Source organism: Mustela erminea, chromosome 2 (genome assembly GCF_009829155.1).
Source record: "Mustela erminea isolate mMusErm1 chromosome 2, mMusErm1.Pri, whole genome shotgun sequence".
Classification (NCBI taxonomy): domain Eukaryota; kingdom Metazoa; phylum Chordata; class Mammalia; order Carnivora; family Mustelidae; genus Mustela; species Mustela erminea.
The window spans coordinates 54923435-54945783 of NC_045615.1; positions in this window are offsets into that span (position 1 = coordinate 54923435).

Sequence of the window (22349 nt, forward strand, 5' to 3'; positions counted from 1 at the left end):
GTCTTTAATGTATAAAGGTTTTGCCATATCAACTTATTTTATACTTCATTTACTTATTCCTTCTTTAACAAAATTGAAAATAAAATATTATTAATAGATCTTAACATCTAAAATGTTACTATATGAAAAACAGCATAAGCATGTTATATATACAAATTATAATTATCATCTTTACTGTAAGTTTAAAAATGCATAGTATTCAGCTTTCAAAGGAGTAAACTAGGCTGGGGTGAACCAAGATGCTAAAACTGTTTTAAAAAAAAAAAGAACCTTAAAAAATTTACTGAGTAAGGATTACAAGTGACTGCAAAGTGGCTGTTTGCTTCTTTCTTTACTGCATGCCTTATCTACCAGCTCTTCTGTGAAATAAATAAATGTAAGGTATGGGAAGGAAATTTTTTTTTCTCTTCTCCCTTTCTAGGATCTTTGGCTAGTCTAATAATTAAACTGACGTGAGAACATGAAAAGAAGAAAACACATTTTAACTTCACACATTCAGAAGCTCATAGAAATATGAGACACCCTAAAGTGACCAAAGCAGGAAGCTTTTATACTTCTTAAAAAAAGAAACAATTATCTGTGAAGGCCTGACAAAGAGGTTTGGCTTGGGATAGCAAATTAATGAAGAAATAGCAAACTTTGGTTATACAACCTTCCTGGTCCTAAATTCCCTATCTCTGGCAATAAAGGTCCTTTGCATGGGGAATTTATTTCCTGCTTTTAGAGGGACAAAGGACAGAGTGTCCTTCTTCTGCTGGCTGTTTCTAAAATAACTTAAATTCAAAATTACATGGCAGAGTGGCATATTTTGGGGCAGTCTCCCCTGAATCCTATCAAAAGTTTTGATTTTTTTAAAGTTTTATAGACAGAGAAAGCCAGAGTTTAATGGGCTTTTACTGACTTGTCTCCGCATGAATATCATCTGTTTCCTTTGTGACTATCATCATCCCAAGGCTAGGCCTCTGCAAACAGTAGGTGCTTAATACATATTGCTGGTTAATTATGTAATTAAATTGGTAGTACATATTCCTATTTCTTGTGCTTCTTGGAAACAGACTAAAAGAATACAATAAACTAATTTACATCACATCGGTGAGCGCAGAGAGTATTTAATTCAGTTTAATGTTCTTTCCAAATCGTTCAGTATTTCCTTGCATTGAGTCTCTTCCCATGATCAGGCAGAGTGAGTAAGATACTCTTTGGGAATAAAGTGCTCATCCATGTGATGAAAACTAACTCCGTTAGAACACCAGGGACTTAATGGTAAATTATTTCTTCATGGTACAAAAATGAATCAAATTGCCAATTAATCATTTCCCAGGGTATGCCAAACTACAGGCTGCAGTTTTTGAAAATGTCTTGGGAAGATGGTCTGTGCCTTCTTTCTAGAGAGCCATCTTGCTGGGCTTTATGGATCTCTCCCCTCCTCGTGCTCTTGGCTTGGTCTTCATCTACACTAATTTTTAGGGGTGTGTGTGTGTGTGTAATAAGAGTGTGAATATCTTGTGGATAGGCACACTGGTCAGGAACATCAGTTGGTTTCCTACTTGATAGTGTTCCCAACCTGTCATCCTGGGACAGCCCTGATTTTGGTTCAACATCCAAAATTGTTCAATGTTAAAATCAGAGTTCTGATTTTGTGCATGGTGACCTAATGGCTTGGAGTAAGTCATGGTGGTCTCATTCCTCTTCTTGAGAATTAGTTTATTTTTCAGAGTAGACCTTGGCAGGATTTCTACTCATTGATAAAGTAGGACTCAAGAAAGAGGCAGCCTTTCTTTGACCGTAGAGTGTCTAGAACTCTAACAGCTATAGCCATCTTGCCACCAAAATAGGAAAAAGGCTCAGGATGAGGCTAAAACTGAGGGCCATATGGCACAGATACTGAGGGGATTGTGTCCTGGAAAACATCTCTGAGCCCTCTAATGGTGTGCATCCCCACCTTTAAACCTCAAGACCAACTAAGTTGAAGCAGTAAATTTGAAAAGTGAAAAAAATTCTGGCATATTATGAAAGAAACCATTCCCTATTGCCTACATCAGTTGGGACATAACTTGTCTGCTAATTGTAAACTAATGAAACACCTTCTTTGAACCTATTTCAGACCATAGGGAATAGGTATGCATTTTGATAGGATCTTTGAAGGATCCTAAAATAATCTGTTCTTATCAAAGTAAGACCCCCAAACATAGTCTGGGTCTCAGTCTAAAGACATACAACAGAGAAGGCAGTTCTTAGCATTCTGCACTCTCCCAACAGATATAATAGAAAAATACTTACTATTTCTGTTTATTAATAATTAGGTAAATATTCCTGAATAATATTGAATTTACTCTTTTTAAAACCAAAAAATACTTGTAATTTTTTTTCTAGTTTTTGAAAGATCTAGTGGAGGACCTCAAGACTCCCATTTCCTGGAAGAAACTTTTTCATTGCAAAGTATAGTCAATATTTTGATTAGGTTTTATTATCAGAGCAGACCTACTGTGTTCAAAGAATCTTCTTTGAAATGGGGACTCCAGGAACAAATAGACAACTCTGTTGTGACTAGATTAAAAGAAAATGAAAACAAAATGGCACACTCCAGGATAAATAAGCATATTTTAGCATAAAAGTTATCTGGAATAAAGAAGGAAGATAGGACAGTATTAAAAAAAAAAAAGGAGAAAAGTGTAAGTGGGTGTTTCTGTACAGAAGCCATTTAATGTTTTAATAACATCTGAAAAAGTAATGTGTAGTCTGAATTCTTATTCAAAGATCACAGATACATTTTTAGATAAGTGGTCCTATAACTAAATATTAGGAAAGGGTAATATTGTAATGACATTTCAGATGGAAGAGAAACACATTTCATAGCTCTAAAAGTAGTTAATCATTCATCTGAACATCTGGTCATTTCAGATGAAAAATCAAAAGTGTTTGCAGTGTATATTATTACATTAAAAGTAAGAAGGAAATAGTGGTTGAGAACAAAAGGCTTACTTGTGCTCTTGTTTTACAGTGTTAGAGTAACTTAGACAATGAATTAGTATTAGTTGACGCTTAGGCATACTTTTGGTTTGTGGTAAGGCCAAGTGAACAGCCCTATGGAGTGTTCATTGACTATAATCCTGTTAACCTTGACTACAAAATGGAATGGCATTCACATCTTAACTTTTATCTATTTGTAATAAAAGAATAAAAATTATGTTGTGCTCTTCCCCTAAAATAAAACAATCCCATCTTTCATTGCTTCTGGCTATGTTAAATACTATTATAGTTGAAGAAGAATTTGCATAATGCTTTTGAGGGGCTTAATAGCTATAATAATTTTCATCTACTATGGAATATGTTTATAATATATAAAAAGCTGAAAATTTTTATTGTGAGAGGATTATTAAGGTGTATCATCTAATCGGGAGACTAATGGTGATACCTGGGTAGATGACTCTTAAGGGTTTATGTTCTGCAAATAGGTTTGAGATTTTTCTGGACTGATTTGACCAATGACTCTCTCTGGAAAGATGATTTTAAAATGAGGTGTTTTTTGAATGATTTATCTTCACATTGGTTTGTTGTCTTCAATATGATCCTGCTCTAGTCTTAGGGATTTTAACTCATATCGTTTCAGAGAATCTCCGAAGAAAGTATTGTTTTCTCTTTTTATTTTGCTTTTGATCGGCAGGATTGTAGTCTTATTCCAGAGTCTAGGTAACTACTGGGACAATAGGTTAAAGTGGAGATCTCTCTGTCATATTTTGCCAGGTACTATATAAAACCACAAGCTGTATAATATCCCTCTTCTAGGAAATGTCAAATGGTGAATTTGGAAATTTGATATCAGTTATAGCAATTAAATCATTTTGCAGGAAAATTTATTTCCTTTGATTTTCAATAATTTGTATATTAGACTTTTCTGAATATCTTCCTTCTAGATCTAACTACTTGTAGGGAACAGAGTTTTGTGTTTAAATATGAAAGTTTATTAATTAGTTAATTAACTAATTAGTTAATTAGTTCTTCATATATGAAATGAGTATAGAAAAATATGACACAGAATTATTGTGATGACAGGTGAGAGGTTGTATGTGACTAGGATATCATATATATTCATATATAATCAGTATATCTCTTTTAAATTAATAATACAACCAGTAATATTTCTTTTAAAATGATGCAAAATTCCTAACTTTTTTTTTACAAATCAACTCTCAGCACTTACTTAAATGAGTTATTTTCATTCCAAGCACCAGTAAAAATTTTAACAATTTTTTCCTTTTTTTAAGTGCCTCAGAACTTTTTGAAAGAATTAATGAATAAAGACTATACATAAACATGTACCTGACATAGGCATGCATTTATTGTTTTAAATAATAGTAGTTTCCCCTGGGTGGCTCAGTGGGTTAAGCCTCTGCCTTCTGCTCAGGTCATGATCTCAGGGTCCTAGGATTGAGCTTCACATTGGGCTCTCTGCTCAGCAGGGAGCCTGCTTCCCACCCCCCACGCCTGCCTCTCTGCCTACTTGTTATCTCTGTCAAATAAGTAAATAAAATCTTTAAAAAAATAATATTTTCCCCTCAAAAAAGCTTTTTTAAAAGTTATTTAAACATCTGCATCTGGTTTTTGCTGTGAATGACTCCACCCCCAAAAAGATTTTAAGGCTGTTGTATACTGATTTTAGTAACTATTGAATTTTGTGAGCAGTTATGTTTACAGTCAGTGCATAGGTAAGCGCCTAGTCAGAGTTCGCCATGAAAATGCAGACTTCACCATTTATTTTCACACGTGAAAGTGTGCAGAATTCAATGCCAGAGAACATAGAAGGCATACAAATCCCATGATAATTAACACTGTAACCCAAACACCTCACAAATGTTTCATTGTACGTGATCCTGATTAGTGACAGGTTTGAGGAGGGATGTGTTTCCTATCCACTGCCATAGAAGTTTATACTTAAGTAAAATTATTTCAGTGAATTTTTACATACTTTATCCTTCTCTCATTTCTTTTCCCTTTATTTCTTTAAATGCATTGCCGCATATTTTATGGAGGTATTCTTTCTAGAGATAATGCTTAGACATTTTTAATACCAAGTCTAGTTAGGACTTTAAATACTTTGACATAAGAAGTTCCAAATTACTTGCTATAGACCTTGTAGATCATTGCTGTTTTTCCTAGTTGTTTTGCATCTGGCAGCAACAAGACAAATGTTGCCATGAAAGGATGCTCTGGGTAGCACATCACCCATTTCAATGAATGTAGTATGTATTTATTTGAAATAAAGATCTCCTTGGTTTCTTGTTCTATGCTATGATGATTCTGGGAAGAAAACAGCTGCATTTCACTTGAGGTATGGCATCACTGCAAAGAGGATTGAAGTGGTTTCTGAAAATACAACTTGTAATAAATCATGGGAGAAATAGGACAGTGCAAATAAAATTACATAAGAAATACAATTTCAGGAAATAAGCTACTTTTATTGTATAGAATAATGCTTGCACAGTAATATATACAACCTATACATTCATTTAGACATGATTTTTTTTAATAAACAATTCATTTGCTTCCATGCATTGTCTATAAATATGACTTAAAAGTTATCTCTAAGACTTATTTGTCTTGTTAATACTTCTCTCATTGCCTTTAACAGTGCCTGGAATATAATAGCAGTTTATTAATACTGCTTAATTAATGAATAAACTTTCATAGTTATTAGCCAGGGCTATTCACTTTAAAGGAAAAATATATATTTTCAGATTGAAACTGCCTACATAAATGTGTGTATTTGCCAAATGAGTATGCTAATTGTCAGAACAGAGATAAAATATAAGAATTATTTTTCTTAACTTCCTATTTAAGGGCAAGCCAAAAATGTTTTTCCTCTAAGAGAAAAATCTCTGCATTGACCAAAACAGAACTTCTCAAATTTTAGTCTGCATAAAAATTAACTGGAAATTTATTTATTTATTTATCTATATGTATATGTGTGTGTGTGTGTGTGTGTGTACATATATATACACACATATCTATATATCTATCTACTTTACTTTTAACTGTAAATGATTTTACCAAAATCAAACAAATATCTGTTTATCCATACCCTGCTTAAGATACTGTTCATTACTCTGAAGTCCCTTTGTGGTCCACCATATGACATCCTCAAGAGATGTAACATTTGGAGTTCTGTATTCATCATCCCATAGCTTTTCTTTATGTTTACCTGATTAATACTTCCTGAATAAATGAATAAAAGTGCATATATCCATTATCACTTAAATTTTTGGGATTTGACCTCTATATCAAACAACCCATTTTTTAAAATATTTTATTTAGTTATTTTTGAAAGAGAGAGAATGAGAGCGTGCATGAGCCCCAGAGGAGGGGCAGAGGGAGAGGGAGAGGCAAACTCCCAGCTAAGCAGGGAGCCCAGTGTGGGGTTCAATCATAACCCAAGCTGAAGGCAGATGGTTAACCATCTGAGCCACTCAGGCGTCCCGCCCCCACCCATATGTGTTTTGATTCAGTAAATGTGGCATGGAGCTCAGGAACACCCAGCCCTCAGATGATTCTGAGGTAGGTGGATTCTGGGTCGCTTTAATAAACATGACATCAATCAATTTATTTGTAAAGCTAAAAATAGAAACATAATGATAGGAGTGGAAATGAAAATCACCACAACATCAATGTTCTATCTATTTTAAAAAGACTGCCAATTTGTGAGACTACGTGGTTTACAGTGGTTAAAACACAGAGACTTTTTTTTTTTCTTAAGATTTTATTTATTTATTTGAGGGAGAGAGATAATGAGCATGAGTGGGTGTGGGGAGAGAGGGGAAAAAAATACAAATAAAACACAGGTTCTGTGCCGTACTAGCCTCCTTACCTTCCACACTGATAAGGACTACGTACAGGTCAAACCGCGTGATTCCCACATGAATTCAAATCTTACTGATTCTTTAAGTCGAGATAGATCAATGTAGGGGTGCCTGGGTGGCTCAGTGGGTTAAAGCCTCTGCCTTCAGCTCAGGTCATGATCTCAGGGTCCTGGGATCCAGCCCCTCATCAGGCTCTCTGCTGGCCAGGGAGACTGCCTCCCCCTCTCTCTCTGCTGGCTTCTCTGCCTACTTGTGATCTCTGTCTGTCAAATAAATAAATAAAATCTTTAAAAAGAAAAGATAGATCAATATAATTATAAACTCAGAAGTCACCTTCAACTTCTGGGCATACTCCTTAATTTAGTCAGCAGATATTTATTTGTCTCTGTACTGTGTTACATACCATGGAAACCTAACAGGCTGAAATCCCTACCATTACGGAGTGTATATTATCATGGAGAAAGAAAAACTAATACACAAAAATATATATGTAAATTATACAGTGTATTAAAAATAATGATTAGTGTTATTTGGAAAAATTAAGTAGGGAACTGAATATGGAAGCCAGAATGGTAATGATGGAGAATTACTATCTTAAATGCAGCAGTGGGTATTTAGAAAATTTCTCACTGAGGAGATTAGATGCTTACAATAAATAGAAATAAATGAGAATATATGTAATTCTTCTGGTACATGTGCACATATACCTGAATATCTTTTTGAGAGTGACTTGATGGAAGCCACATACTCTACCTTCCTGCCATTAGAAGAAGGAAAGTCAGAGATATTCTTCTTTCCAAATGACACTGATTGCCCTATTAGAAATCAGAATGCTTCTGAAACAGCCAAACAAGTTGGATGTGACTCCCAGAGACTCTCAATGCCATAGCAGCTAGGCTAAAACTAAATTTGCATTTGGCATAGTCTAACTTTAGACGAGCCACGGTAAATAAATCCGTCAAGATCCCTCAGAAGTACATTTGAGCTAATGAGCTCAAAATGAGGCAGTGCTACTCACAATCATATGTTCTGGAGAAGTCAGTAGAGATATCACCTTTTCCAAAAATGATCTCAGCTGGAGCCTTCCCAAGCTCTATGGTGCAGATCTCCTTGAGACTAAATCTTGGCTGGCAGATGAATAGCCTGCTTGCTCCCTTATCCACAGCAAATTTCGCTAATAAGTCACAGCCATTTTTGCCACAGAGTAGAGACACTACCTCAAAACTCTTCTCAAGTTAGAATACTGGGCAGTCAGTATTAATCTAACTGAGATGGCTTTTAAAATAAAATAAAGAAATGTCTTTAGTCAATGGGGATTAAAATTTTTTTTTTTTAATTAATTCTATCTGTAGGTACCCTACGGTTCACCTCCATGTGGACAAAAGATGATCCTCCAAGTGGGCAAGAATAGAATTCAACTCCTTAATTTCCATAACAGAATGTAAACTTGCTGCCAGACCATCTGGTATCTCTTCAATCATCAACATAGATTTGTGTGTGCCAGGTATTAGGCCCAGAGCACAGTCTTGCAATGGTTATTATTTAGCTCTAGGCAAAACATGGTTGAAGCAAATGCTGCTCATCACTATGGATCTAAAAGACATGGTATCAATTCATTTCTTTAGGTGGGTTCAAGTTAAAGCACTAGAAAGCAATGTACTTGACTTTATTCCCCTTAGCATTGATTTGTTGCAATTCATTTTCTCAACAGTTTTCCAATTTTATCAATATAGGTAATAGCTGAATGATGACCCTTCCCACATTTTCTGCAGGTATTAAATACCTTGTTATTTGGTATTTTTATGTATGATAAATTATTTCTAAAGCTAAAAACTAGAAAATGTTTGTTTCCCTTGAAAGCTAATTCTTTTCCTTTTAGATGACAAGAAAACATGTTATTTCAGCTTACCTTGGCAGCCACAAATTTCAAACTTTAAGTTTCACCAAAAATCTCCTTCACATTTTTGTGATTTAGCTCTCACCTCTCCTGCTGGCTATACACACACACACACACACACACACACACACACACATTTTTCTTTGAAGATTTTATTTATTTATGAGAGAGAGAGAGAAAGAGCATGAGCCAGAGAGCATGAGTTAGGAGAGGGGCAAAGGGAGAAGCAGACTCCCACTGAGTGGGAAGCCCATGCAGGACTTGATTCCAAGATCCTGGATCATGAACTGAACTAAAGGCAGCTGCTTACCTGACTGAGCCACCCAAGTGCTCCTTGTCTATATTGATTATTTTTTTCAGGTATTGTATGAAAAATGTGAGTTTTATTTCAGATATTCATCCAAAAACCCATTTTTAAAAATATTTTATTTGTTTATTATAGAAATATTTTATTTGTTTATTTTATTATATGTATTATATTTACTAATATGTATTACATATAATATATTATATATAATATTTTATATTTAATATAGAAATATTTTATTTGTTTATTGTAGAAAGAGAGAGAGAGACAGACAGGGAACACAAGCAGGGGGAGCCTGAGCAGGGAGCCTGATGCGGGGCTCTATCCCAGGATCTTAGGATCATGACCTGAGCCGAAGGCAGAAGATTCAGGACTGAGCCACCCAGGATCCCTCAAAAAACCATTTTTATATTTCTACTCAGGAATGACATCAGAGAGCCCTAGTCACCTAGCATCAGGATTGGTTCAATTTTCTCAACTTTATCATTTCTGTGCTTCTACCTTTCCAGATGTCCAGCTTCATGTAACTTGAAACTCCAGGCAGCTTCTGAAAGATATTTCTCTCTCTCTCTCTCTTTCTACTTCTGTCTCTCTTCTAATTTTTTTTTTCTTTTTTTCCCAGACTCCTTTCCCAGGAAGAACCAACACATATCCAGGTTTCAAGTACCAAGTCTTGCTTTGGTCTTCTTATCTAGCATGGGACAATCTAATTTCCTTTACCTCAACATGAACTATGACCCAGTAAACCTAGAACTTCAGGCTTGCTCACTACTTGAGATTTATGTTTTGGTATATGCAAATATTTCTCTTCTCTTTGAGTTCAGGGATATCTTTTTAAATTTCTATTTTTACAATTTTCCTATTGTTGGTAAGCCTTGGAGTGGGACATGAAATAACAGGAAAATCATACATTTATAATACTATCTTGAACTTACATGATTTTGATACCTGTTTCTCAGTTTATAAGTCATAAATACACGTATTTTTTTTAAATATTTTTATTTATTTATTTGACAGAGAGAGAGATCACAAGCAGGCAGAGAGGCAGGCAGAGAGAGAGAGGGGGAAGCAGGCTCCCTGCTGAGCAGAGATCCCGATGCTGGACTCGATCCCAGGACCCTGAGATCATGACCTGAGCCAAAGGCAGCGGCTTAACCCACTGAGCCGCCCAGGAGCCCACACGTATGTTTTAATACACCTATAATTATATTATTCTTTAGGTGACTGTAATTGACCTGCATATGAATATACCATTTTTATTTAAACAATTCACTATTTATCAATATCTATTTCTTTCCACATTTTTGCCAGTATAAAACACTGAAGTGAAGACTTTCTAATATACATCTTTTATACATTTGTTCTATTATTTTTTTAAGACAAACTCTTAAAGGCAGAATTTGTCAATTATAGGGGCATCCCTTTGGGGGCACCTGGGGGTTCAGTCCTCTGAGCAAGACCCTTGGTTTCAGCTCAGGTCATGATCTCAGGGTCTTAGGATATAGCCTGTATGGGTTCAGCAGGGAGTCTGCTTGATATTCTCTCTCTCCTTTTCCCTCTGCCCCTCCCTTTACTTGTGCTCTCTATCTCTATAAAATGAATAAATAAATCTTTAAAAAAATAAAGATGCATATCTTTGATATTAGAAAATAAAATGTAGAAAAAATTTTCATAAACATTATTTTATCTTCAAAACTGGGAAATAAAATTTAGAAAAACTCATTTCCATGTAACTAAATCATTATTTGGAATTGAATCTCAGAAAAAAATTAAACTGCTGTTATCACCATCAATTAAGGAATTAATAGAAAGTTTTTGCTCAACACTACATTATATGTTATACATAAGAAAATAGTTTTGACATTTCTGGTTTTCCTAGGATTTCTTTATCTTCTCAAAAGTAATGAGAGCACGAAAGTACTGTTTTTAATGTGGACAGTATCCACCAATATTTATATGCAAAATGAAAACTGAGAGGCTTTAAAGTATTTACATATTAATTCATTTCAAAATAAAATTAACAGTTGCATTGCTTGTTAATATAAATAACATTTTCTTAATGTAAAATTTCTATTTTCCAAAACAAAAAATAATTAACATTAAGAGCATCTTTGCTTTACAATTATCTAAAATCTGTAACACCTAAGTTAATAGAAAAACATCTGGATTCTTCTCATAACTACTTCTGCATTCACTCTGTTGTGAAATTTTGGTTGAAAAATGTGAATAAATCCAGCCTTTCATAATATATACTTTAAAAAGGAAAAATATGTTTCTAGCTCTTACAAATTAAATGTAGGTAAGCTATTGCTATACTAAATTCAACATGTGATAGTTTCTTAAATGTAAGTTGCAGTTTGAAATCTGAAACCATATGAAATAAATAATTTGTCATATTTTGTGTTGTTAAATATGCTGTCGTATCTAAATTTTGAACATCTTGGAATATCATACATTGGCCATTTGAGGAAGAGTGTATATCTTGCAAATGTTGACATGTTGCATACTATGATAACAACAAAAAATCATATTTGTTACTATCACACCAATCTCATCAGAAATAGCTTTAGTAACAGAAAATGATCAAATTCACATTCCTAGAAACAAGTGCTCCAAAATTATAATTTTTACTCCAAATTTCAAATTTTGGCAAAATTTTGAAAAAAAAAATCATTGATTAAAAAAAGTACCATCACTTGATCACCATAGAGTGATGGGTTCATTTTTTTAAAAAATATGTCTGTTAAAGGGGCGCCTGGGTGGCTCAGTGGGTTAAAGCCTCTGTCTTCAGCTCAGGTCATGACCCCAGAGTACTGGGATTGAGCCCGGCATTGGGCTTTCTTCTCAGCAGGGAGCCTGCTTCCTCCTCTCTGCCTGCCTCTCTGCCTACTTGTGATCTCTATCTGTCAAATAAATAAATGAAATCTTTAAAAAAGTATGTCTGTTCTTATAATAGTTTGTATTTCTTTGGTGTTAGTTGAGATCTCTCCTCTTTCATTCATGATTTTATTTATTTGGGTCCTTTCTCTTTTCTTTTTGATAAGTCTGGTCAGGGGCTTATCAATTTTATTAATTCTTTCAAAGAACCAGCTCCTAGCTTCGTTGATTTGCTCTATTGTTTTTTTGGTTTCTATTTCATTGATTTCTGCTCTGATCTTTATGATTTCTTTTCTCCTGCTGGGCTTAGGGTTTCTTTCTTGTTCTTTCTCCAGCTCCTTTAGGTGTAGGGTTAAGTTGTGTACCTGAGACCTTTCTTGTTTCTTGAGAAAGGCTTGTACCACTATATATTTTCCTCTCAGAACCACTTTTGTTGTGTCCCACAGATTTTGAACCGTTGTATTTTCATTATCATTTGTTTCCATGATTTTTTTCAATTCTTCTTTAATTTCCCGGTTGACCCATTCATTCTTTAGAAGGATGCTGTTTAGTCTCCATGTATTTGGGTTCTTTCCAAACTTCCTCTTGTGGTTGAGTTCTAGCTTCAGAGCATTGTGGTCTGAAAATATGCAGGGAATGATCCCAATCTTTTGATACCGGTAGAGTCCTGATTTAGGACCGAGGATGTGATCTATTCTGGAGAATGTTCCATGTGCACTAGAGAAGAATGTGTATTCTGTTGCTTTGGGATGAAATGTTCTGAATATATCTGTGATGTCCATCTGGTCCAGTGTGTCGATTAAGGCCTTTATTTCCTTGCTGATCTTTTGCTTGGATGATCTGTATATTTCAGTGAGGGGAGTGTTAAAGTCCCCTACTATTATTGTATTATTGTTGATGTGTTTCTTTGATTTTGTTATTAAATGGTTTATATAGGTGGCTGCTCCCACGTTGGGGGCATAGATATTTAAAATTGTTAGATCTTCTTGTTGGACAGACCCTTTGAGTATGATATAGTGTCCTTCCTCATCTCTTATTATAGTCTTTGGCTTAAAATCTTATTGATCTGATATAAGGATTGCCACTCCTGCTTTCTTCTGATGTCCATTAGCATGGTAAATTTTTTTCCACACCCTCACTTTAAATCTGGGGGTGTCCTCGGGCTTAAAATGAGTTTCTTGGAGGCAACATATAGATGGGTTTTGTTTTTTTATCCATTCTGATACCCTGTGTCTTTTGACAGGGGCATTTAGCCCATTAACATTCAGGGTAACCATTGAGAGATATGAATTTAGTGTCATTGTATTGCCTATAAGGTGACTGTTACTGTATATGGTCTCTGTTCCTTTCTGATCTACCACTTGTAGGCTCTCTCTTTGCTTAGAGGACCCCTTTCAATATTTCCTGTAGAGCTGGTTTGGTGTTTGCAAGTTCTTTCAGTTTTTGTTTGTCCTGGAAGCTTTTAATCTCTCCTTCTATTTTCAATGAGGCCTTGCAGGATATAGTATTCTTGGCTGCATGTTTTTCTTGTTTAGTGCTCTGAAAATATCATGCCAGCTCTTTCTGGCCTGCCAGGTCTCTGTGGATAAGTCAGCTGCCAATCTAATATTTTTACCATTGTATGTTACAGACTTCTTTTCCCGGGCTGCTTTCAGGATTTTCTCTTTGTCACTAAGACTTGTGAATTTTACTATTAGGTGACGGGGTGTGGGCCTATTCTTATTGATTTTGAGGGGTGTTCTCTGAACCTCCTGAATTTTGATGCACTTTCCCTTTGCCATATTGGGGAAATTCTCCCCAATAATTCTCTCCAGTATACCTTCTGCTCCCCTCTCTCTTTCTTCTTCTTCCGGAATCCCAATTATTCTAATGTTGTTTCGTCTTATGGTGTCACTTATCTCTCGAATTCTCCCCTCGTGGTCCAGTAGCTGTTTGTCCCTCTTTTGCTCAGCTTCTTTATTCTCTGTCATTTGGTCTTCTATATCACTAATTCGTTCTTCTACCTCATTTATCCTAGCAGTGAGAGCCTCCATTTCTGATTGCACCTCATTAATAGCTTTTTTGATTTCAACTTTCAACTTGGTTAGATTTGAGTTCTCTTATTTCTCCAGAAAGGGCTTTTATATCTCCCGAGAGGGTTTCTCTAATATCTTCCATGCCTTTTTCGAGCCCGGCTAGAACCTTGAGAATTGTCATTCTGAACTCTAGATCTGAAATATTACCAATGTCTGTATTGATTAGGTCCCTAGCCTTCGGTACTGACTCTTATTCTTTTTTTTGTGTTGAATTTTTCCGTCTTGTCATTTTGTCCAGATAAGAGTATATGAAGGAGCAAGTAAAATACTAAAAGTGTGGCAACAACCCCAGGAAAATATGCTTTAACCAAATTAGAAGAGATCCCAAATCGTGAGGGGGGAGAAAGGGGATAAAAAGAGGTTCAAAAAGGAAGAAAGAAAAAAAAAGAAAAGAAAAGAATTAAAAAAAGAAAACAAATAAAGAAAAATATAAAAAAGAAAAAATATATATATTAGATAAACTAGTTAAAAAACGTGAAAAAGAATAAGGTAAAAGTTAAAAAAAATATTTTACCAGAAGGCAAGAAAAAAAACAAAAAAGAATAAAGAAAAAAATTATATTAACTGCAAGACTAAAAAAAAAAATCACAGGGAAAAAGCCATGAGTTCCGTGCTTTGCTTTCTCCTCCTCTGGAATTCTGTTGCTCTCCTTGGTATTGAAACTGCACTCCTTGGTAGGTGAACTTTGTCTCGGCTGGATTTCTTGTTGATCTTCTGGGGGAGGGTCCTGGTGTAGTGATTCTCAAGTGTCTTTGCCCCAGGCGAATTGCACTGACCTTACGAGGGGCCTGGGTGAATAATCCGCTCGGGTTTGCTTTCAGGAGCTTTTGTTCCCTGAGCGCTTTCCGCTTTCTGTAGAGTTCCGGAGGACGGGAATACAAATGGCGGCCTCCTGGTCTCCGGCCCGGAGAAGCCAATAGCCCGGGGCCCCACTCCTCAGTGTGCCCTCAGAGAACAGCGCCCAGTTACTCCCGTCTGCCTGACCTCCGTCCGCGCTCCGAGCTCTCAGAGCCTGCGACCGGTTCAAGGTAACACCGAGCTGTGAGCTTACCGTTGGCTCTGTCTCTGTAGCCGGCTTTCCCGTTCCAATACCCGCAAGCTTTGCAACACTCAGACACCCCCGATCCTTCTGTGACCCTGCGGGACCTGAGGCCACACTAGCCCCGTATGGGCTTCGACCCGGTTTAGCCTCTGGAGCGATGTCCCTCAGTGGAACAGACTTTTAAAAGTCCTGATTTTGTGCTCCGTTGCTCCGCCGCTTGCCGGGAGCCGGCCCCTCCCTCCGGGGTCTATCTTCCCTTCGCTTTGGATTCACTTCTCCCCCGGTCCTACCTTTCAGAAAGTGGTTGTTTTTCTGTTTCCAGAATTGCTGTTCTTCTTCTCTTCAATCTGCCGATGGATTTTCAGGTGTTTGCAATCTTTAGATAAGCTATCTAGCTGATCTCCGGCTAGCTGAAGTAGTCTCAGACTGCTACTTCTCTGCCATCTTGATCTTCCCCTCTGTTTGTCCCTCTTTTGCTCAGCTTCTTTATTCTCTGTCATTTGGTCTTCTATATCACTAATTCTTTCTTCTGCCTCATTAATCCTAGCAGTGAGAGTCTCCATTTTTGATTGCACCTCATTAATAGCTTTTTTGATTTCAACTTGGTTAGATTTGAGTTCTTTTATTTCTCCAGAAAGGGCTTTTATATCTCCTGAGAGGGTTTCTCTAATATCTTCCATGTCTTTTTCGAGCCCGGCTAGAACCTTGAGAATTGTTATTCTGAACTCTAGATCTGACATATTACCAATGTCTGCATTGATTAGGACCCTAGCCTTTGGTACTGCCTCTTGTTCTTTTTTTTTTGTGGTGAATTTTTCCGCCTTGTCATTTTGTCCAGATAAGAGTATATGAAGGAGCAAGTAAAATACTAAAAGTGTGGCAACAACCCCAGGAAAATATGCTTTAACCAAATCAGAAGAGATCCCAAATTGTGAGGGGGGAGAAAGGGGAGAAAAAGAGGTTCAAAAAGAAAGAAAGAAAAAAAAAGAAAAGAAAAGAATTTAAAAAAGGAAAATGAATAAAGAAAAATCTAAAAAAGTGAGCAACTCTACGCCTACAAATTTGACAATCTGGAAGAAATGGATGCATTCCTAGAAACATATAAACTACCACAACTGAACCAGGAAGAAATAGAAAGCCTGAACAGACCCATAACCAGTAAGGAGATTGAAACAGTCATTAAAAATCTCCAAACAAGGGGCGCCTGGGTGGCTCAGTGGGTTATGCCGCTGCTTTCGGCTCAGGTCATGATCCCAGGGTCCTGGGATCGAGCCCCACGTTGGGCTCTCTGCTCAGCGGGGAACCTGCTTCCTCCTCTCTCTGCCTGCCTCTCTGCCTCCCTGCCTCCTTATAATCTCTATCTGTCAAATAAATAAATAAAATCTTTAAAAAAAAAAAATCTCCAAACAAACAAAAGCCCAGGGCCAGACGGCATCTCGGGGGAATTCTACCAAAGATTTAAAGAAGAATTAATTCCTATTCTCCTGAAACTTTTCCAAAAAATCGAAATGGAAAGAAAACTTCCAAACTCATTTTATGAGGCCAGCATCACCTTGATCCCAAAACCAGACAAGGATCCCATCAAAAAAGAGAGCTATAGACCAATATCCTTGATGAACACAAAATAGTAAAATACTAGCCAATAGGATTCAACAGTACGTTAAAAGGATTATTCACCACGACCAAGTGGGATTTATTCCAGGGCTGCAAGGTTGGTTCAACATCCGCAAATCAGTCAATGTTATACAACACATCAATAAAAGAAAGAACAAGAACCATATGATACTCTCAATAGATGCTGAAAAAGCATTTGACAAAGTACAGCATCCCTTCCTGATCAAAACTCTTCAAAGTGTAGGGATAGAGGGCACATACCTCAATATCATCAAAGCCATCTATGAAAAACCCACTGCAAATATCATTTTCAATGGAGAAAAACTGAAAGCTTTTCCGCTAAGGTCAGGAACACGGCAGGGATGTCCATTATCACCACTGCTATTCAACATAGTACTAGAGGTCCTAGCCTCAGCAATCAGACAACAAAAGGAAATTAAAGGCATCCAAATCGGTAAAGAAGAAGTCAAATTATCACTCTTCGCAGATGATATGATACTATATGTGGAAAACCCAAAAGACTCCACTCCAAAACTGCTAGAACTTGTACAGGAATTCAGTAAAGTGTCAGGATATAAAATCAATGCACAGAAATCAGTTGCATTTCTCTACACCAACAGCAAGACAGAAGAAAGAGAAATTAAGGAGTCCATCCCATTTACAATTGCACCCAAAACCATAAGATACCTAGGAATAAACCTAACCAAAGAGGCACAGAATCTATACTCAGAAAACTATAAAGTACTCATGAAAGAAATTGAGGAAGACACAAAGAAATGGAAAAATGTTCCATGTTCCTGAATTGGAAGAATAAATATTGTGAAAATGTCTATGCTACCTATGGAACTAGTGTCCAAAATCTATAAATCTACACATTTAATGCAATTCCTATCAAAGTACCATCCATCTTTTTCAAAGAAATGGAACAAATAATTCTAAAATTTATATGGAACCAGAAAAGACCTCGAATAGCCAAAGGGATATCGAAAAAGAAAGCCAACGTTAGTGGCATCACAATTCCGGACTTCAAGCTCTATTACAAAGCTGTCATCATCAAGACAGCATGGTACTGGCATAAAAACAGACACATAGATCAATGGAACAGAATAGAGAGCCCAGAAATAGACCCTCAACTCTACAGTCAACTAATCTTCGACAAAGCAGGAAAGAATGTCCAATGGAAAAAAGACAGCCTCTTCAATAAATGGTGCTGGGAAAATTGGACAGCCACATGCAGAAAAATGAAATTGGACCATTTCCTTACACCACACACAAAAATAGACTCAAAATGGATGAAGGACCTCAATGTGCGAAAGGAATCCATCAAAATCCTTGAGGAGAACACAGGCAGCAACCTCTTTGACCTCAGCCGCAGCAACATCTTCTTAGGAACAACGCCAAAGGCAAGGGAAGCAAGGGCAAAAATGAACTATTGGGATTTCATCAAGATCAAAAGCTTTTGCACAGCAAAGGAAACAGTGAACAAAATCAAAAGACAACTGACAGAATGGGAGAAGATATTTGCAAACGACATATCAGATAAAGGACTAGTGTCCAGAATCTATAAAGAACTTAGCAAACTCAACACCCAAAGAACAAATAATCCAATCAAGAAATGGGCAGAGGACATGAACAGACATTTCTGCAAAGAAGACATCCAGATGGCCAACAGACACATGAAAAAGTGCTCCATATCACTCGGCATCAGGGAAATACAAATCAAAACCACAATGAGGTATCACCTCACACCAGTCAGAATGGCTAAAATCAACAAGTCAGGAAATGACAGATGCTGGCGAGGATGCGGAGAAAGGGGAACCCTCCTACACTGTTGGTAGGAATGCAAGCTGGTGCAGCCACTGTGGAAAACAGCATGGAGGTTCCTCAAAATGTTGAAAATAGAACTGCCCTATGACCCAGCAATTGCAGTATTGGGTATTTACCCTAAAGATACAAACGTAGTGATCCAAAGGGGCACGTGCACCCGAATGTTTATAGCAGCAATGTCCACAATAGCCAAACTATGGAAAGAACCTAGATGTCCATCAACAGATGAATGGATCAAGAAGATGTGGTATATATACACAATGGAATACTATGCAGCCATCAAAAGAAATGAAATCTTGCCATTTGCGACAACATGGATGGAACTAGAGCGTATCATGCTTAGCGAAATAAGTCAAGCAGAGAAAGACAACTATCATATGATCTCCCTGATATGAGGAAGTGGTGATGCAACATGGGGGCTTAAGTGGGTAGGAGAAGAATAAATGAAACAAGATGGGATTGGGAGGGAGACAAACCATAAGTGACTCTTAATCTCACAAAACAAACTGAGGGGTGCTGGGTGGAGGGGAGTTGGGAGAAGGGGGGTGGGGTTATGGACATTGTGGAGAGTATGTGCTTTGGTGAGTGCTGTGAATTGTGTAAACCTGGTGATTCACAGACCTGTACCCCTGGGGATAAAAATATATGTTTATAAAAAAAAATTTTTTTTTTAAATTAAAAAAAAAAGTATGTCTGTTAAATACTGTTTGAGTAGCTGTAATTAACCAGTTCCTTCAAATAAAAATGTTATCCCCCTAAAGATGGCTAGGTTAGTTTACAACTCCAACAATTGTATCTGTGCTTTTCCTTGAGATAACCAATGTACTTTGATAATGCAGAAGTGTTTTTTATGTACTTTCCCTTTCATCATACAGCTTGAAAGATACTCGATGAGCAGAGAATTGCCGAGTGTACTAAGGAACAGTCATAAGACCTTCTGGGAAGATAAGTTAGAAAGCTGTTATTGTGATCTAGGCAGAACATGATGATAGCTTTGAGCAGGAGAAAGGGACAGCTTTGAGAGACCTTCAGAAGTTAAACTTGTAAAGACTTGGGTGATTGGTTGTGCAGTATGGGAGAAGGGCATGTCAAGGATAATTTTCTCATTTCTGGCTTTGGCAGCTGGGTGGGTGGTGGTGTTGCTGAGATAAAAAATGCAGGAAAGAGAGTGAGTTTGTGGGGGAAGGAGACAAGGAAGATGTGATGAGTTTCTAGGGAAGAAAAAATTTTCCTCAACCCTCTTATGTTTTCTGGCTGGGTCTGAAAATCAAATAAAGAAAATCTTTATTTCCTTCAGAAGGAAATAAAGAGCCAAAGAAACAGAAGTATAAACTTTTTAAAATGATTGATTCATTGATTGAAGCGAGAAAGTCCAAGCAGGGAGAGCAGCAGGCAGAGGGAGGAGCAGACTCCCCACTGAGCAGGAGCGCAATGTGAGATTCAATCCCCTAGGATCCTGGGATCCTGACCAGAGCCAAAGACTGACTGAGCCACCCAGGAGTCTCAGTGACTACAGCTTGTTAGGCCACATTGGTTTGCAAACACCAGAAGCATACCCTGTTTTATTTAGTCTTAAAAAAAACAAATTTATTGGAAAGATGTTTGCTAAAATAGTAAAAGGTGAATGTATTATGATGTTTACAAGATATATGTTTCCTCTTAAGTCAAAATTCTGATAATTTAAAATTCTGTTCCTAATACATAATGTAGAAGATTGGGTACAATTATATTAGTTGTTATCTGATCTGCATCCTTGATGGCAATCTATCCTTGGGGCAGTCTACATTGTTACTTCTTTTCCACAATAACTGTTAGAACACGTATTTTTTAAAACAACTGACAAAACAAACCGGCTAATGATTGAGTATGTTGTCATTTCAACTATTGACAGTGCTTTGTGATTCTGGCATTATGAAACCATCCCACTATTCATAAGTTAGTCGTTATCTCCACACTATAAGTAAAGATGTAGAGTTCAATTTAGTAAGCATTAATTGACTAAATTCTTTTTTTTTTTTTTTAAAGATTTTATTTATTTATTTGACAGAGAGAAATTACAAGTACACTGAGAGGCAGGCAGAGAGAGAGAGAGAAGGAAGCAGGCTCCCTGCCGAGCAGAGAGCCCGATGCGGGACTCAATCCCAGGACCCTGAGATCATGACCTGAGCGGAAGGCAGCGGCTTAACCCACTGAGCCACCCAGGCGCCCCCAAATTGACTAAATTCTTTGCCCAAGGTACAGTGCCAGAAACTGAGGGAATACAGTTCCTGGGAAAATGCAGTTCTAATGTCCGTTAGAGAGAGGGGTGTGCAAAGCAAACTCTAATGCTATATATATTTTGTGACAAACACCATGATATGTAAAAATGTTTGATGGGTGGTCAGAGGAAGAAAGAATTATCTCTGACTGGGAAGAGCAGCCGAATTCTTATATATAATTGCTACACTTTGAGGAAAGACTGTATTTTGACAGTTGAAAATGATGAGGTAAACATTGCACGCACAGGACAAACCTAAGTAGCTACAAGCATCTGTTCATGTGGTCATATTTTGAAAATACACAGCAGCCTGGGAATATTGGAGCATGGGTCATGCAAAGGCATTAGGAAATGGTGTGAAGAACAAAATCAATAACAACAAAAATGGAGGAGCACATTCAAATGAATTCTAAAGTTTTTTTCTCCATTTCTGTCTTTTTTCTCAGAGTCTCAAGTCGAAGTAAATTGCTCTTTCTCCATAGATCTCCAAACAGATTCTGGAGAGAGAAAATTTGGTTGGTCCATTGACAGATCTTTCTCAATGGAAAAGAGTGCAGTAGCTAAAAGGGGGATTGGGGCTAACTATCTGGGTTTTCACTTGTTTTAAGTTTCAAAAAACATTATTTAATATGAGCCAGGCACTGAGTTGAGTGCTCAGGGTATGATGGTAAGGAAAACAGAAATGATTCTTGCCCATGCTGAACACACAGCTCATTTGAAGAAATAGACATTAAATAACCATAGCAATATTTAATTATAAATTGTGATAAATACTCTGAAAAATAACTTAAGAGTATGACTAATGGCAATTTCAGATATTCCTGATTTATATCAGAAGTCAAGTTTGTATAGCATTTGCCTTTCTCTTAAATGTGATTATGAATTTTTATTTTTTATTTTTTAATTTTTTTTAGATTTTATTTATTTATTTGACAGAAAGAGATCACAAGTAGGCAGAGAAGCAGGCAGAGAGAGAGGGGGCTCCCTGCTCATCAGAGAGCCCGATGCAGGGCTCAATCCCAGGACCCTGGGATCATGACCTGAGCTGAAGGCAGAGGCTGAGCCCCCCAGGCACCCCACAAATATAAATTTTTAGATTAAGTTATTGTGTATATATATAATTTATCTCTCCTAACAGCAATGTGATGTTCAAGAAAGAGTGAACTTTGAAATATATATATTTTTTTAAATTCTGCCTCAGTTAATTATGACCTAATTATATTTATCTGATTCTGCTTTTCTGTAGAGACAATAATTCCCATCTGATAAGCCTATTTGAAAAAATTATAATTAGTATATAAATTTCAATACATGAAATTTCTTATATTAATAATAAAAAAATCACCACCAACTCCACAACTATAGACTTGCAATGGATTTTTAAAATAATACAGGTTACCTTCTAGAAAACACACCTAAAATTGCTATAAGCTAAAATATTTATGAGCTAGTAATGGATTGTTGACCATGTTAGGGTTTAAGTTTGTTATTCAATCAAATACCCACTCTGCTGCCCTGTCTCCATCCCCTAAAATTGATAACTAGTTGAAAAATAAACAGAATAGTGTACCTCTAAATATCAGCTGTATTTCTGGAAGT